The 10,117-nt window shown below is 42.2% G+C and overlaps 1 long non-coding RNA gene across 1 annotated transcript; it reads right to left on the bottom strand.

Annotated features, from left to right (window-relative positions):
• Positions 1 to 229: 229 nt before the first annotated feature.
• Positions 230 to 8,907, bottom strand: LOC147574933 (uncharacterized). The gene is made up of 2 exons (XR_015242889.1): positions 8,390 to 8,907; positions 230 to 360 (listed from the first exon to the last, which is right to left on the bottom strand). It is a non-coding gene; the product is annotated as an uncharacterized LOC147574933 (long non-coding RNA).
• Between the last annotated feature and the right edge of the window lie 1,210 nt (positions 8,908 to 10,117).

Genomic DNA, 10,117 nt, shown 5'->3' with positions numbered 1-10,117 from the left:
TCATTAAAACCTCGTCGTTGTCTGCCTGTTGGCAGAGACATTCTAGCTTTGCATATTCTAAGTAGGTGATATTATCTAGTGTTGTTTCTTACATGCTTAAATACTGCATAAATTTGTCACCTCTAAGCAACTGGGCCAATATTGTTGTCTTTTTATTTTCTAGATTCCTACTGTGTTAGTGTCTTAGTCAGTTCAGGCGACTATAAGAAATTACCACAGACCAGGTGGCTTACACAGCAAACATTTACTTCTCACAGTTCTGGAGGCTGGGAAGTCCAAGATCAGGTGCCGTCAGATCTGGTGTCTGGTGAGGGCCCACTTCCTGGTTTGCAGATGGGTGTCTTCTCATTGTACTTCCACCTGGCAGAGAGCAGAGAGAGACGCATGCTCTGTCCCATCTCTTCTCCTAAGGGCACTAATCCTATTCATGAAGGTAGAGTCTCTCACATTACCTCCCAACACTACCACACTGGGGGTTAGGACTTCAACATATGCATTGGGGTGGGGGGGGGGGGGCGGGGTACAAACATTCAGTCCATGATGCCTAGGCCTGATGTTGAAATGGTCTCTTGACTCACAAAGATGATTTGATTGGATGCTACTTAATTGGCTGGCTTCTGGAGATATTTACCAGGCCTGTGAATTTAATGGCTTGGTTGCCTATTGGGTCTATTATTAAAGTGATTTTTTAAATCAGTTGATAGTGAGGATTTTCAACACGATTTCATGCATCCTAAAATTACAGCAATAATAATAACAGCAATAGTGGGGCGCCTGGGTGGCGCAGTCGGTTAAGCGTCCGACTTCAGCCAGGTCACGATCTCGCAGTCCGTGAGTTCGAGCCCCGCGTCGGGCTCTGGGCTGATGGCTCAGAGACTGGAGCCTGTTTCCGATTCTGTGTCTCCCTCTCTCTCTGCCCCTCCCCCGTTCATGCTCTGTCTCTCTCTGTCCCAAAAATAAATAAACGTTGAAAAAAAAAATTAAAAGAAAAAAATAATAACAGCAATAGTAATAAATGTGAGTATTTATTATGTGTCCAACCCTGTGCTAAATGCTCTTCATATATCATCTCATTTAATCCTCCTGAAATAAGTATCACTGACCCCCTTAACACAGCGTAACACCAAGCCAGACACTAAGTGGCAGAGCGTGATTCAAACTCAGGTCTTTCTGACTCCAAAGTCTGTGTGCTCTGCTCTATTTAGCATTAGCACCATATGACCCAGGCTGCTTTTCAATAATGATGACAATTTGATTGAACTCCCCCTCTCTGATCTTTGGCTTTGTTAGTGGCTTTCTGCCCATTGTCTTGCCGTATAAAACCGTTCAGCATTTCTTTCAAGCATATAAAATAAAAACCTAGTGAGAATGTTATGGCAAGAATGGAGATAATTCAGAGTTTCGGGTCACATCAACATTCAAATTCTATTTTAAAGTCCATGCCATGATTGACTTCCTCCGGGCTAAAATCTTTTCTGAAATTTTTCTATATAGGTACTCCGTGTTGGGCATGGAGGCTCCCAGAGATTCAGTTAACCATACAGGGAAAGTTCTAGGCCTTGTTTTCTGGAAACTTGTGCTGCACCTCTGGACGCAAAAGACAATATGGCAAGCACCTGGAGCGGCGCATGCGCCCCAACCCTGGGCTTGCACCACAAGGGAGCGCACACAGGCGCTCCGAGAACAGGTGCATGAGGACAGCACAAACGGAGTCACCCAGGCAGAGGCCACACCACGTATGCGCCCATACGTTGTCTGCGCCTCTGGTCCTGGGCAGCCGCCACCAGCCCCAGCCTGGACCCCTGCACAGAAAAGCCTCTTCGGCCCCTCTTCGGCCCCTCTTTGTAGCACTGGCTCCACCTATGGTCGCTAAAATCCCATCCTTCTAGTAGGTCATCCTTCCAGCCTGTCAGTTTGATTATGAATTTGTGTAATCCAGTATTTCAGACAGGACTCCCACTTTTGTTTCATCTTGTAAACTGTAGAACACATTTTCAACATTTTCACAGGGATTTTACTTAGAACATTCAATAGGTCCAAAGATAGAGTTTAGAAGCATAGAAAAATCCTCCTTACAGGTTTATCCTGAGTAATTAACAGGTTATGGATTCATTTATGGTTTAAAAAAAAAAAGCTCCACAAGAAAACATTGCTTTCCTACCTCAGAACCCCTCAGGTATCTCTCCTCTGGGGGCCTCTGAAGGGAACCATTAAGCAATATTGAGGCATATCTGGGTCTTCTTGGCATGAGACCATCCACTAGCCAAAATGTTGCTCACATTTTAATACTCCCCCTTCTTCTGGCACTTAGCATAGCTAGAAACAGCCTTTGTATTTCTTTTTCTCATCGTTTTTGCAAATCTCAGATTAAGTAGGGTTTTATCCTCCACGACTCATCCTTCTAAGTCTCTGTCATTTCTTATTTTCAGCTCCGTTTCTAAGCTTCTGCTTCCATCTGTGTTCCAAAGCTTTTTATAATGTGTGTTCACCAGAGAGACCCCGGGGCAGTTATATCGATTTCTTTAGATGATATAAGAAGAGTTCAGGCAAAAAGAATCACTATCAACTGATCTTTAGCCTTTGCTTCTTGGGTCTTTCCCCCCCGCCCCCCCATTTCTGTCTCTGTCTCTGTCTCTGACTCTCTCTCTCTCTCTCTCTCTCACCAACTCTGCTTGGATCACTGTTACCACCATCACTCCTGGTACTCCTGGCTCTTGCAGCTGAAGGGCAAAGCATTCCTCTTTCCCCTTAATGGAAAAGAGACGCCAGCCTTCTCTCAACTCCTCACCTCACTAGGCTCCTTCCTGCCTCAGGGCCTTTGCATGTTCTGCCTCTGTTGGGAACACTCTGCCCTCCCTCTCCACCCACTCACACATTTCCCTACTACAGCCTGACTCCTCATCTGGCTCCTCTCCTCTCCTATCCTTCAGGTCTCTGCTTTCAGGCCACTTCCTCAGAGGGGCTTTTCTGACCAGACCTCCTCTCCCCGGGTCAAAATGACATCTTCTATGTCACTCTCAAGCATACCACCCTGTTCTTCTCCCTCACACCATCTATCACGCTTCCAATTATAGGCATAGTTGTGTTTGTTCCCCACATACCCTGCTCTCCACTTCGTATCTGAGCCCCATGGAGGCGGGGGCTTATTTGTCATTATAACCACACACCAACCCCAAGGCATGAAAGAGCACACGATCAATATTTAACTGGATGAGTGAATGAACCACCAAATGCTGAATATTTTAGGAACATTTTCCTAGAAGGCAGGAGAAAAACAACAAATTTAAAGATGCAGTACCTGAGGAGTTTAAAGAATACTCTCTCTTAATGTAACTGACCATTTGAGCCCAATTAGCTTCGGTGGGTTATCACATGGAAGAAGCTAGTGCTTGGGTAACCTACCCCAGTTTGCTCAGGGCTGGCTTGGCGTTAGCACCGGAAGTCTCAAATCTCAGGAAACTTTCCTGTCCCAGCCAGTCCAGGATGGTTGATGGCCCCACCTAGCACAGCCCTTGTCTTAACCCCTCCTGGAATAAAAGAATAAGTTTTCCTGAATGTCTTCTTTTAGAACCAAGATGGATTAGTTTTTGTGGACTTTCTAGCTGTTCAAAAATCTTCTCTTTAAATGCGATGATATATTTTGGCTGGAAACCTGACCTGGGGCTGGGCTTTTATTTTGGTTGGTGTTTCACCAGGGTGTATATACTCAGGGACCATGCATTCTGCTTTCTCCTAGAGTGGCTGATGCTAAATATGGCACATTTTTTTGTTAAATTGACCTGTACAGGATAACGTTTTTCTTCTTCCATAAGTTGTTAAGATCTTTTCTTTCCACACGGACTTCAGGAATTTTTGGCCACTAATTATCTGGGTGCACCTTTATTTGGTTTCTTTTTGCAGATTTTCTTGAATTGTTTCTACAATAGTTCTTTGGGAACAGTGTTGTAAGAATTTTTCTTTGTTTTCTTCCTATTTCCCTCCTATTTCCTCTTTCACTTCCTTCAAATGTACCTATACCTTGGGGAACATTCCTCTTCTGCCTATCTTCAGGGCCCTCTCTTGTTTTAAAGCCCATCTTATGGAGTTTCTTGGCTCTGGTGGTCTTTATGCCCTTTTCTGTGAACCTAATTCCTTTTTCTTCCTGTTGGCTGGTAATGATTTCCAGTTTGCTGGTTATTGTTTCTAGTGTTCTTTTTATAATTCCTTGAAGCTTGTAACTATAAAAAGGGGTTGATCCAAAATCTTCCTGTTTCTAAATCTCTGAGACATGTTCTGTGAGCCATTTCTTTTCTCTATCCTTCCGTCCGCTTCCATTTTATTCCATCTTATAACAGTAACTACTAATAATACCATCTGAAGGTGTCTTCTTTCCTTTAGTGACTTTTTTTCTTTTTTCCTGAATTAATTTATTAACTCCTCTACTATTTTCTTTCTTTGGGTGTTTGCCTGCCTTGTAACTCAGTGGCCCTTGTGACTGCCCCTATCTAGTTTATTCTAACCTATCTTTCCAGTTTTGCTATAGAGAGTTGATTACTGAGGCAGAGTCCATAACAACACCACCAGCCACCAGGGGCTATCTCCTCTGGATTTTAGACATGAGGGTTCAGAAGCATCCTTGCCCTTGGGAAGCCAGACCAGTAAGGTGACATGACGTGATATGATAGACAGAGTCTATCCAGGACTTAGAAGAAAAAAACCCTATGAGTGGTTATCTGAAAATCAGTAAATAAGAGCTATGTGTGATAAGGTACAAAAGAGAAGCACTTGGCTACCCAAAGAACTGTCTCCAGCTCATGAATAATCAAAGCAATATGGAAATCTTAATAACCAAAATAACCTGCAGCCACAACAGACTCAGAGGTTTGGTGAGGCCACAGGATTCCTCCATAAAACATGCCCGGCACTATTTTCATTGACTTCAAGACACAGATACATGCTCAAGAAACCTTCAATAACGGAACCATATCGGAAGGACGCAATAGTAGCCCTCGGCTAATGCTGACCTAGCCTCCCTCCCTCCCTCGCCCACCCCTTACTCTCCCTTCCCTACAGTGTCTGCATTCTCTTGGTCTCTCCTGTTCAACTGCCCAGAGCAGGTACCATCTGACGGGACTGGATGATCTGCATCCAAGTAGGCGTTTCTCTGTTAGGCAGCCTTTAGCTCCAGCTGGTCCAATCAAAACAGCAGAATTTGTTCTGCTCAAAGCATAAAGCTTTGTAAGCCATAAAAAATCGCTAAGAGGCTACTTTTCTCGGAAGGGAACTACATAACTGGCACCTTGGAAGCTGTGTAAGGAAAAATGAGAATTTGAGCAGCTGATAAAACAAACAAGCAAACCAGTTCTGACCAAGTTAGTTAAAGAGGAGTTGGAAGAGGCCTTCCGAATTTTTCCTGTAACACTGCTGCCTTTTTTCTCCACGCCTTTTGCTCTGATGCATGAGGTTGAATTAGAAAGTCAATCTGTGACTATGCTTCCATTACGAAAATGGCTAGTTCATTGGCTTTGATTTAGTTATCTATTACTTGAAATATCATTGGCTTCTTCGGCCATCTTTTTGTATCCAAATCCTACTTATCCTTGCAGGCCCAGCCCAAACGCCAGCTCACCGTGCTCCCCATTTACCACTACCCTAATCACTGCCCACACCGTATTGTGGGTCTTCTCCTACATGGTTATTCTCAACTCTTGACCATGAGCCTCATTTTTGGACCCTCTCCCCACTTCCCCAACATCTGCTGGCATCACCTCTAGAACTGAGTAGGACCTTATGGCAGGCAGAATAGCAATTCATAGGTTACCTGTTTGGCTAAAGGGAACTGGAGTTTCAGGTGCCATTAAGGTTCTAATCAGCTGGCCTGGAGATCAGAGGATTATCCTCGGGGGCCCCGACTAATCACATGACTCCTTAAAGGTAGAAGAAGAGGCAGAAGAGAAAGTTGGAGTGATGTGATGTGACTCAACCGGCCAGAGGTTTTGAAACGGAGGAAGGGGCAATGAGCCGAGAAATGCAGGCAGCCCCTAGACTGGAAAAGTCAAGAAAACAGATTCTCCCCTTAAGAGTCCAGAAAGAACACAGCTTTTCCAACAGCTTGATCTTAGCCCAGTGAGACCTATGTCTGACTCTTTTTTTTTTTTTTTAAAGTTTTTTTTTCTTTCAACGTTTATTTATTTATTTGGGACAGAGAGAGACAGAGCATGAATGGGGGAGGGGCAGAGAGAGAGGGAGACACAGAATCGGAAACAGGCTCCATCCAGTCTCTGAGCCATCAGCCCAGAGCCTGACGCGGGGCTCGAACTCACGGACCGCGAGATCGTGACCCGGCTGAAGTCGGACGCTTAACCGACTGCGCCACCCAGGCCCCCCGACCTGTGTCTGACTCTTGACCTACAGCACCATAAAACAATAGATATGTGTTATTTTAAGCATCTCAGTTTGCGGTGATTTGACGACAAATACAAAGCTCCATAAATATTTGTTTAATTAACCAATGGTAGTCATTTTTTATCATTTTTTATTTCTAAACCAGAATTAAATCAACTCAAACTTCACAGGATCTCACATTCAGAATATTTTTCTTTGTTTATGGAGATGAGCGAAATATAAATCTTTCTTTTTATTGAAACACACATTCAGGGGCACCTGGGTGGCTCAGTCGGTTAGCATCCGACTTTGGCTCAGGTCATGATCTCACAGCTCGTGAGTTCAAGCCCCACATTGAGCTCACTGCTGTCAGTGCAGAGCCCACTTCAGATCCTCTCTCTCTCTCTCTCTCTCTCTGCCCCTTCCCTGCTCACACTCTCTCAAAATAAATTTTAAAAACATATTCAAAACAATATATATATTTTAGATGTTTAAGAAAGGAGGAAGGCCGTTTATAATTCACCAAGATGCAACTGCTTTCATTATCTCTTCCTTTTCCATCCCTGATCATAGGTACATGTGATTTTATGCTGAAATAATAGCAATCATAGCCAGAATATAATTGTATATTCTTTTACATTTTGTACTTTATAATAAATATATTTAATAGTTTGGTGTGGCCCTCATAGTTGTGATTATAATCATCGCCTTGTATTGCATTAAGTTGGGGTGCCAGAATTTACTTCCATTCCTATTTGGTGGATTATTGGGTTGTTTCAGGTATTTTTTTCCTTAAACTCAGAGAAAATATTGGAGTTAAATTTTGTCTTCATTTAACCTTTGCTTCGGTTGAGTTATCTGCACAGCCGACTTCCCCAGTGGAGACAATGAAAAGAAAGGGTCACGGTGGTCGTGATGTCTGTCGATGAGTATCACTACAGAGACTCCAGACATTGACCAGTTTCACAACTATTTTAGTCAGCATTTGGGGCTTATCGTAGCTGTGTATACTATGACTGCATGCATCGCTAGTCAGGATTCACACTCATTTGCTATTTCATTTGTTATGTTTTTATGGAGCAAAATACACTGATGGCTTTTCTTCATTTACCTATATTATTTTCTATGTTATTTTTACCTATGATTATTTTACCTATGATTATTTTCTTATAAATATTATTTTCTTATAAATATTATTTTCTTCATTTACCTATATTATTTTACCTATGATTATTTTCTTATAAATAACACTTTAGAAAATGCAGTTCCTAACTTTCTGTCAAAGGTACCTACCTATGCTTGGTCATCTGGTTTGCTTTTTAATTTTATCTGGGGAGGGTTGGATTTATTGTTTGTGTCATTTGTTTAGGAAGCCAAACCAAAACAAAACCCTAACAATGACAAAATGAAACAACTATGTTATCTGAACTCTGTAAAGCAGGTTAGGCAATTCAAAATAAATGGGAACATTTGAAGTAGAGTATTATATGAATAGCCTGTTATGCTGGCTTTCAATTTTGATCTGATAACTTATATAATTTATAACATTAATAGCAATTTATCATTTTTGGCAAAATTCCTGTAGCTTATTTAATTTTCTTTTATCTCCCAACAAAGCTATAATTTGAAAATGAGCAAAAACCTTAAAATTAAATCAATTCAGAAAGAAAAACAACCTCTACTTCTGTCCTACAATGTTTTTTTTCTGATTATAAAAATAGTGTATGTTTATTTTACAAAAATTAAAAATGACAGAAAGGAATTTAAAAATAAATAAATTTCAACTTTGATCTCTCATCATCCAGAAATAACTCCTGCTACGCTGAGGTGTATTCTCTTTCAGTCTTTTTGCCAAGCGTGTGTGCGACTGTATAAAATTTTAATAAATTCTTGATTATACTATTTTGCATCATATTATTTTATGACCTGACTCTTTTTCTGGTGAGCATTTTCCTGTATCATTAAATACTTTTGAACCAACCGTATAACTGAATTACATTATCTCCGTGGGCTAAGTACGCTCTACCTTAGAAGCAGTTTGAATTCCTGAAGGAAGTGTTCACATTCCTTAGTGAAAGATAAGTCCAAGTTTTCTGCCCCTGGTCCTAAGATCGAGTTCACGGAGTCTCCGGGGAGCAGCTCACAACAGAAACAGTCACCTTGTGCGGAAAACCAGAGCTCTGCCTGTGGCCGCTCTACATGGCACATCCCCATCCACCTCCTAAAAGTCCTGGCACACTGTGTTCCAAGGCGCTACTTATTTTTAGAAGATGTTTTCCTCTTGTTTCTGCAGCTGTTTTTAATCACAAGCTTTGAGTACTCCATCCCAAAGAAACCCTGGCAGAGACAAAGGTGTAAAGAAGGAAAGGACAGGACGCTTGTCAAAGCCATCTTACACACCATATTTACGGAAAGGGAACTTATCCACGGAGAATGGCACATTTGTTACTGCATTGTGACAAGAAAGCAGAGGATACATGGCCAGACAGACATGGTTTGAGTCCCCACACAGCCCCTGAATTGCCATCTGGGTGACCTGAGGGAAACTCCTTAGCTGGACTTTAATTTCCTCCCCTGTTTAATAATAAATACACCACTAAATTATAAGAGCTAGATAATCAGGTAAATCTGCTTTGTAAATTATAAAGACTATTTCTATACCTTAATTAGAGAGGGAGAAGGAACTTCTGGGGCATCCTTCTTATGCCTCTACTTTTTATTAATTATGCGTTCACAAGTTATCAACAATAAAACAAACCAACCTGTATACCTAAATGCCTATAAGGATATGAGATCATTCAGAAGGAATCAGACTTTTGAGTAAAATGATGCGAAGAGTGGTCATAAATCCCCAAATTTCAGTGGCCTCCCTCAATAAAAGTTGTGTGGCTCATGAGAACATCCAACACCAATTGTTGGTAGTTGGTGTGCAGTTTTCCAGGGATCCAGGCTCCTTCCACATTGTGGCTCTGTCCTCACCCTCTGGGGCTTCTAGATCCCCTGCCTTCAGCCAGCAGATGAGGAAAATGAAAGGAGGGAGAAGGCACACACCTACGTCTCAATCACCACAACCAGAAAGTGCCATTCATCATTCCAGTCACAGTCCATGGGCAAGAATCCATGTCAGAGCACACTCTGATGCAAAAGGAGCTGGGAAATACAGTGTAGGTTCGGTGGGGGATAGCCAGCCTTCCATATATATTAATATAATTAACAGAAGGAAACGTATGCCAAGAATAGATGCTCAGATTGAGCATTACCTAGAGTTCTGGGCTGAAAGTGAATGATAGGTTCTCTTTACGATCCCTTACAGTCTTGTGCACAGCACACTCTTACACACTTATAAAGTGTATAGTCTCATGGCATACTGAATGGCTTGTTTACAGGGGTCTTCAGAAGACTACGTGTGTTCCTGTGTTTATTCACTGATTCTTCATTCATTCAGAATGCATTAGTCAAGCACATACTGTGAGCAAGGAACCTATACCCATGAAAAGTGACACATTAGAGGCCTGAGGCAAGCTCAAGCAAAGAGCTATCCCCAAATACCTCTGTTCCATTTGAGCACTAACACCAACAAATTCTGAAATCAGGCTGCTGACTCAGATCTGGCCTCTGCCTCTGATAGCTGTGTGGCCTTGAGCAAGTTACCTAGCCTGTCTGGGCTTCTGCTTTCTTATCTGTAAGATGAGGATGAATGAAGGAGTGCCCGGAACACAGCAAGGGCCCCACACGTGCTAGCTCTATGACCCCC

Source organism: Puma concolor, chromosome D4 (assembly GCF_028749965.1).
Source record: "Puma concolor isolate L17-30 chromosome D4, mPumCon1.1.hap2, whole genome shotgun sequence".
NCBI classification, from domain to species: domain Eukaryota; kingdom Metazoa; phylum Chordata; class Mammalia; order Carnivora; family Felidae; genus Puma; species Puma concolor.
This window is presented reverse-complemented; position numbering and strand designations above follow the sequence as displayed.